We start from the raw sequence: 7,916 nt of genomic DNA, 5'->3' as shown, positions 1-7,916 counted from the left end.
CATGTTACCACACCTTGCTACTGGTCTTCTAAGGATCTTCGTATTTCAAATTCCTATGGTTAATTATTATTCCTTTTCTTGATATATCGGCTGTTTTTTTGTTTGTTTTTTTTTAACACATACAGATCTCCTCCTTACGAAAATATCTACTTTCTTCGCTTCGTTCCAAGACATCTCACTCTCCAGACCTTCTCCCCACGCCTGTTCCCTTCTTTGCTGGATCATCTCCTTCTTCCCAAGCCTTCAGTACTGAGGTCCCCCTCTTCTCTATCTGCACCTGCTCTGTAGCTGCTCCCACAACGTCTCATCTATGGGCTGATGCCCCCCAAGTTTACATCTGTATCGCTCACCTCTCTCTTAAAATCCAGACTCCCACATCCTATTCACTGTCTTCTCTTGGATGCCGAATGGGCTTTGCAAATTTCGCATTCATCGCACTGAACTCTTGATTCTCAACCCCCTCTGCAAAACTATGTCTTCCCCCAAACTTTTCCCCTTGTCAGGGACACCACTGTTCACTAGTTGCTCAGCCAAAAGCCTTGCAGTTATCCCTGACGACTCTCTTCCTCCCACGCCAGCTCTTTCAGCAAATTCCGCCCACTGGATGTCCATATTTTATTGTGCATCTGGCTACTTCTTACAATCACCACTTTGCCTAGTGCCCTAGTCCCAGAGCAGGCGGCCTCAGCTTTCTCCTGGATTCCCACACTCTCCTACCTGATCTCTCTGCTTCCATTTTTACACCCCTTTCTCCCATAAGTCTATGCTCCGAAGCACAAAGAATTCTTTTAAAACTATAAATAAAACCCTGTAATTTTCTTCCTTGGAAACATCGAGTGGCTCCCATCTCACTTAGAATTCCCATGAAACCCAGACTCGGTTGGTCCTGCAATATCTGGCCCTAGTAACAACAGTACTTTACCCTTTCCATTCTTTGCACCATCATCCATCACTTCATCATCTCTTGCCACGGAGCCTTTGGGCCTGCTTCTTCCTGTCCAGATGCTCTTCCTCGAGATAGTTCCATAACTTCCATTCCAACTTCTCTTAGGTCTCCGTTCAAACGCTGCATCCTCTGTCAGGCTTTCCCTGACTCCCACGCCTTACTTTCCAACATTGTCCTCTACTGTTTTTCTCCCATAGCTCAAACATCACAACCAAGCATGATACTGTCTGTTTATCTATTTTCTTATTGTCTGACCCACCATTACCACTAGAAGGTCAGTTCCACCTCAGTAGAAACTTGTCTGTTTCATTCTCTGCTAATCTTCTGGCATCTAAAACAATTCCTAAAACATAATGGGAACTAAAAAGTAGCTTCTGAATAAAATAAATTACTAATTGAGTATGTATAAGTTATATTTAGTAAACTACAAGGGGTTTATAGTATGGGTATAGTCAATCTCCGTAACGTCTCTTGATTTTACAAAGTCACCAAATGAATCCCTATGGACCTGGCTGGCCTTAATGGACAAGGTTCTGGTGTCTATTTCTATCTTTACAAAAAAAACTTATCATGCACGAATGCATGTGTAACATGTCAATAGTAACTACACACTAACCAGTTCATATTGAACTAAAAATTAATAAAATATTATCAACAAATCTAAAGACACATAGAGTCAAAGAGATTAAGACACCAAACAAATACAAGGAAACCACAAGAAGAAAAAGCAAGTGACTACAGTACTCATACATGTAGTAATCAGTCTGAGATCACAGAATCATGGTAGAAAAAGATCAAGACCAAGTCATTTGACTTACTTCCACGTGACCAACCTACACAGTTTCCACAGAAAATAGAACCTGCTAGAGCCACCTATTGTCTTTCTCTGTAGTTTTCAGAAGATGGCATGAGGTCTGCTCACTAACCCCTTCAGTGACTAGGTCCAAGAACAAAACATTTTGGGGAACTCACTGAATGACAACATAGTGAATCCAGGATTCCCCACACACCTTTAATGAAGTGTAGGGACCCTAAAGAAAGTCATCCATAAGTACCAAGTCAAGTGTCCTTATAGATTCCAGGAACTATAAGACTCTCACCATTAGTCACTTTCACAAGGGTTCTATGCCATTTACTTCTGGCCAAGGATCAAGAGAGTCAGCAGGGAAGCCAGATGCTCAGCTTCCAAGACAAAATACTGGGGATTTCTCAAGGACAATCCCCATCTCTTGAGCAGCATCACATGCATTTAAAAACTAAGCACACGCACAGACACACAGACACACACACACACACACACACACGCACACAAATATAGACACACGCTAACTCAGATATATCATAAGTGATTATAAAAAACACATTGATCATTCATGTGCTCTTCTAAGTTTGTTTGTTTTTTGATTTTTTACTTTCATGTTTCAGTAAAGGATAACTAGACTAATATATCTGAAATTTGGAGTATCTGCATATTTAAGGAAGATTCAATTGTGGAAAAGCAGGTTGTTAGGTAACTTCAAGCAGTTTCTCCCTTTTTCTTAAGGTTCCACTCATTTTTCACGTGCTGAGTGTGAGCAGAGTCAGTATGGGCCCTGTAGGTGACCAGCACCAAAGAGCTGCTACAAGCCAATATAAACTCTTAAACCAAAAATAACTGTTAGAAAAATAACTATTAAAGAGGCCACGTGGTGTGGTTACAGAATATGCCTTCTAAGCCAAAGAAAGAAGAAAAAAAAAAAAAAAAGAGATGAATGAAGTTGGGTAGGAGAGTTGTAGGAAACTGCTCTGCAGGACTGAATAAATAGTTGATATATATTCTAAAATAGTCTCATTTAAAAAAATATACTAAAATATACTAAAAATAAACTAAATAAAAAAGTACATAAAAAATATACTAAAAATAATTCATCTTACTTTGTTCTAATTCACTTTTGGTAACCTAAAATAAGATCTATAACTCTATTTACTTAACAAAGACTATAGTTATATGCGTACATAATGAAAATATACAAAATTTACTTACTTATTAAATATTTATTGAGCCCCTAGTAGGCGGAAAGCACTGTTCCAGACACCAGAGAAACAGTAGCGGACAAAAATACAAACATACCTGCCCTTGTGCAAGTTATAGTCTAGTGTGAGGAGACAGACAATTTTTTTAAAGTAACAAGTAAAACTGTAGAATGGTGGATGACTGTAATTGCTGTCACTGGGAATAAAGCAGACAAGGAGGATAAAGCAAATCGAAGGATCACGATATAAATATGGTAGTCGGGGAAGATTTTATTGAGAAGTAGAGATGTAAGGGAAACCTAAAAGAAGTAAGGAAGCGAACCATGCAGACATTCAGGAAATAGTCTTCCAAGTGAGGGAAACAATTTCCGCAAAGAGAATGTACCTGGTATGGTCAAGGAAGAAGTGTGGGTGAAGTGAAGTACTCGAGAAGAAGATAAAGTTAGAGATTATAGAGGTCAGACGGCTTAGAGTCTGGTAGGACACTGTGGTGACTTTGGCTTTGTTCTGAGTAAAACGGAAAGTCAGTGGAGGATTTTGAGCAGATGAGTAAATAATCAACTTTTTTTTTTAGAGGATCGCTCTGGCTGGTATATGGAAAATAGACTAAAGATGAAAGAGGAGGTGGAAGACTTAAAAAAGGAAGATTAGATAAGAGGTTACTGCAATAATCCTAGCAAAAAATAATGATGTCTTAGATAAGGTTAGCAGCACTGGATGTGATAAGTAGGACTCAGATTCTGAATATTTTGAAGACAAAGCTAACAGGATGTACTATAGACTATATGCGAAAGGCATCAAGATTGACGTTAAAGATTGTGGCCTGAATTCTAGAAAAACAGAGTTGTTATATGTCCATGGAGACCAAGAAGAATTTTGCAAGAGCAAGGAAGACTGATGGGATCTATGGACATCCTAATTTTGAGAGACTGATTAAACATTCAAGTTAAAGGGAAGATATCCGGAAAGAGGTATAAATTTAGAGAGTTTTCAGCATATGGATGGTATTAAAAGCATAAGAACAAATGAGATCACTTGGGAATTAAATAAAAACAGTAGAGAGATTTGACAACTGAGCTTCGGGCCACTCCAGAATTAAGTCAGGGCATGACGAGGAACCAGCAGAGAAAGGGAAGGACCGAGCACAGATCTTGGTTTGTATGAAGGTCTTAAGTGATACGGACAAAGGCGGCTTTTGCAAATACTGAAAGCAAAAGCTTAACTCAGGATAAAATGGGACTAGAGAAGTGGAAGTAGCACAGTTGACTCTCTTATGGAGATTTACCATAAAAAGACGAAAAATGGAGCAGTAATTGACAAGGAAAAGACAATTAAGGACTCAATGCATATTTACATATTGATGAGAAAGGTCACACTAGCAGGGGCAAAATTCCGGAAAGAAGAGACGTACTGGAGCGATATCCTTCTAGAAAGGGAGGAATTGGCCTTGGACTTCAGACAGTCCCTCCACGGTAACAAGAGACAAAGCAGAATATGTGGACATGGAGGCCAGAGGTTGGCAGATATGGCAGTGGGCACTGCAGAAATTCTCCTCTCATTGCCTCTATTTTCTCAGTAAAATGGGAAATAAGATCATTAACTGATAGCAGAGATTCAAATGATAAAATTCATAATTTATGGGAAAAACAAAAATAAAAAATGTCCAGAGAGGAAGGGCTGAGACCTGCCGGTAGCCTGCCACCTCTGTAGCAACACACATCTGCACGAGGGCTCGAGACAGGACAAGACGTGCCTGCTGATGGACAAGAAGTCCCCATCTGCGGCACACAGAGACTGTGAAGAGACGAGGGGGCCGCGGCCTGAGAGCTGCAGTTAAAGGAAGTGAAACTCAGTAAAGCTAAGTCAGGTCTGGCTGTTCACTTCTGCCTCCAGTTCTGTCCAGACACAGCCATTTCCACTAACAGGTTTCAGTTTTACAAACCAAAAAGTTATTTATGTACTTAAACTTAGTTATTTTTGGGGTGGGCAGGGGGAGGGGGAAGGGGGATGGGGAACGTGAGGAATGGAGGAGTATGCATTTTGTTTGTTTTAATTGAGGAATCCCAGTTTACTAGGTTTTTACATTTCTGTTGCAAAGTCACCTATGCCCCTCTGCTCAAAATATTCCCTATTTCGAAATCGGCCTAAAGATGGCTATTTTTATATAAACTGAAATTTTCTCAAATGTCAGTGAAATTTAGAGGATCTTGATATGTCCCTTTCTGAATTACAATAAAACAAGCAGCATATGGATACAACAAAAAAACAATTGTGAATTAAATGAGTCACTCTTTAATGAAAACTAAATGTAGCTTATTATCTCATATTACATATAATTAACTCTAGAGGTTATATCTTGGACCCTGATATCAATTTCCAAGTCTTATTCATTCATGCAATATATATTTATTTTAAGTGCCTACTATGTATCAGGCTCATAGTATACAGCAGTGAGAAAAACAGATAAAGATCCTTGCCTTCATGAAGCTTATTATATTCAAGAGGGGGAGATACAGATAATTGATAACTAACAAAAATTTTAATAGGCAAGAAGGTCATAAGAGAAATGAGAAAAAATACATCAGAGTAAGGAGAACGGGGAGATAGCTTGCAATATAAATGGTGTGGTCAAAGTAAGTCTCACTGAAAAATTAACATTAGAAAAAGACTCGAAGGAGATAAGGTGTGAGCGCAGGGCAGAGAGCGGCCGGCAGAGGGAACAGGCAGAGGGAACAGCAAGTACAAAGGCGCAAGAGGACAGACAGTATCCACCATGTTCACAGCGGCGTGAGGAGTCGGCGTGAGGGCAGTGGCTGAGGAGACCAGAAATAGAAGACAGGACCAGTTATGCAACTTGTGGCCCAGTGCAACATAAAAATGCGGGGCCCCTTGCTCAGAATTATTGAGAATTTTGAGATAGCCGGAGTGGAGCCTTAAACCATGCACAGGGGACCTGAGCACAGGGCTCTGTGTGACTGCGCAGGTCACGCTTCCGTGGAGCAGGCTTTGATAGGACACGTAGTCAGGTCAAACAGGTAAAAGTGTGAGGGAATATGTTTCAAAGGGCCTTCTAGACCCTTATGAGAATGTTGACATTTACTTTAGAGAAATGGCATATCACTGGGGTGAGGGGGGTGCGGGGGGGGGTTAGCAACCTAACTTACAGAAACTGCTTTGGAATTCGTCTAGGGACCCAAAGGAGACCAGATAGGAGACAACTGTGATAATCCAGGTGAGAGATGGCGGCCCTCTGGACCAAGGGCCGTGCTCGTGGAGGTAGTGAGATGTAGTCCAGGCTGGGTACACCTGGAAGATGAAACCCGCAAGGCTAGTCCTGGGTTTTATGCAGGGAGACAGAGAAATTTCAAGAAGAACGAAGAGCAACCCCAAGGGTTTTGGCCTGAGGAACAGAAAAAGGGGTGCTGCCACGAACTTAGACAGGGAAGTGTGGGAGAGAGACAGACGGGGTTCGGCTCTCTCACGGGAGTCTGAGGTCCCTCTTGGACTCTCAGACAGTGAAGACAGTGGGTGGACAGCTGGGTCCATGGCTGTGCTATTTAGGAGAGTGGTCAGCCTGGAGATACACCGTGAGAGCAACCTGAAATGCCTCGGCTCTTCAGTGCAACTAGAAGTAACGATCTCGACTGGTCTAGATTCTCCACCAGTTCTAGACTGATCAAAATCCTTCTTTGACTCATCTTAGCTAATAACATCTGTGCTCTAATATTTAATTTTTACTCCATTTCCCTTTTATTAAAAAGCCTTTTTTTTTTTTTTTTTGCCCCTATTTAACAGCATGCCTTGGCTGAAACTAAACACCAGGGAGTTTGAAATGAACAAGTTAGGGAAAACTGTTTCTAAATATCATGAGTAGTTTTCTGCACCAATAGTAGACTTTTCTATTTTATTTTGGAAGAGATTATTTATTTTTCTTAAATCTCTATAATGGTATTTCCGTTACATAAATATAAACAAAATATTCATCTATTGCATCCATGATGACATTACTAATCTAAATGCATATAATAAATATTCGGGATACAGATTCCAGTCAAAAAGGAGAAGAATATTGTATGTCAACTATAATTGGAAAAATATTAAAAATACTATTGGCAAAATAAACAAACAAACAAACAAACAAACAAACACACGCATATTCTGGTTTAGAAATGTTTACACATAGGCTGAGCAGAGCCTGTGTGTCATTTTTCTGAGTCAGTGGGTAAGAAGCATTGTCCAGGGATGGAAAAGACTAGCAATGGAACAGTGTCTGGACTTTTGCTTATACCTGGTGAAACAGTTGGGTTTTTGTTAGTTTTAGGAGTTGCTCATGGGAAGGATGGAACCGAAGGGTCTGCCTTTAGAAAGACATGAATCCCTGCATCCAAGCGGTGCTGTGTGAGGGCCTGAGTGTCAAGGGCGACAAGAAATTGGAGGCAGGGCTGGCATTTTCCCTAAGTCTGTTCAGAAGGAAATCCACAATGTCAGCCTACCTGGGCGAGGATCTGAGAGTCAATAATCACAGTGAAAGAGGGACAGGTCACTGGAATTTAGCTCGCTGTTTGTTGACATGTGATGCCATTTTTACCCTCAGCTTTGTAAAAGATGTATGTCCATACATTTTCTAGCTCCAAATAGGGATGGAGGTACAGTATATTTATCAGCTCATTTCTTTGAAATTAGTTTTCCTCTAGTACAGTCTGTTAGCTATGGCTGAGTAATGCAGTGCCACTTGATCTCTCTGAGTGAACTGCATCCATATCCTTCCTAGTTTTCTGCCAGATCTCCTTTTTCCTGTCACAGTGGGAGAGATGAGAGGAAGAGAATTTTCAAGATACCCATTGCTTATTATAATTAGAAATGCAGTGATACTTACTGTGCAATGATATCATATCCTCTCTCTACTCTTGTACCTCAACAAGATGACAAAAGTCCAGAGGTGTTACGACTTAATAAT

The sequence above is a fragment of the Pteropus medius genome, unplaced genomic scaffold, assembly GCF_902729225.1.
Source record: "Pteropus medius unplaced genomic scaffold, Ma_sr-lr_union100, whole genome shotgun sequence".
Taxonomy (NCBI): Eukaryota; Metazoa; Chordata; class Mammalia; order Chiroptera; family Pteropodidae; genus Pteropus; species Pteropus medius.
Note: the sequence above shows the minus strand (reverse complement) of the source record.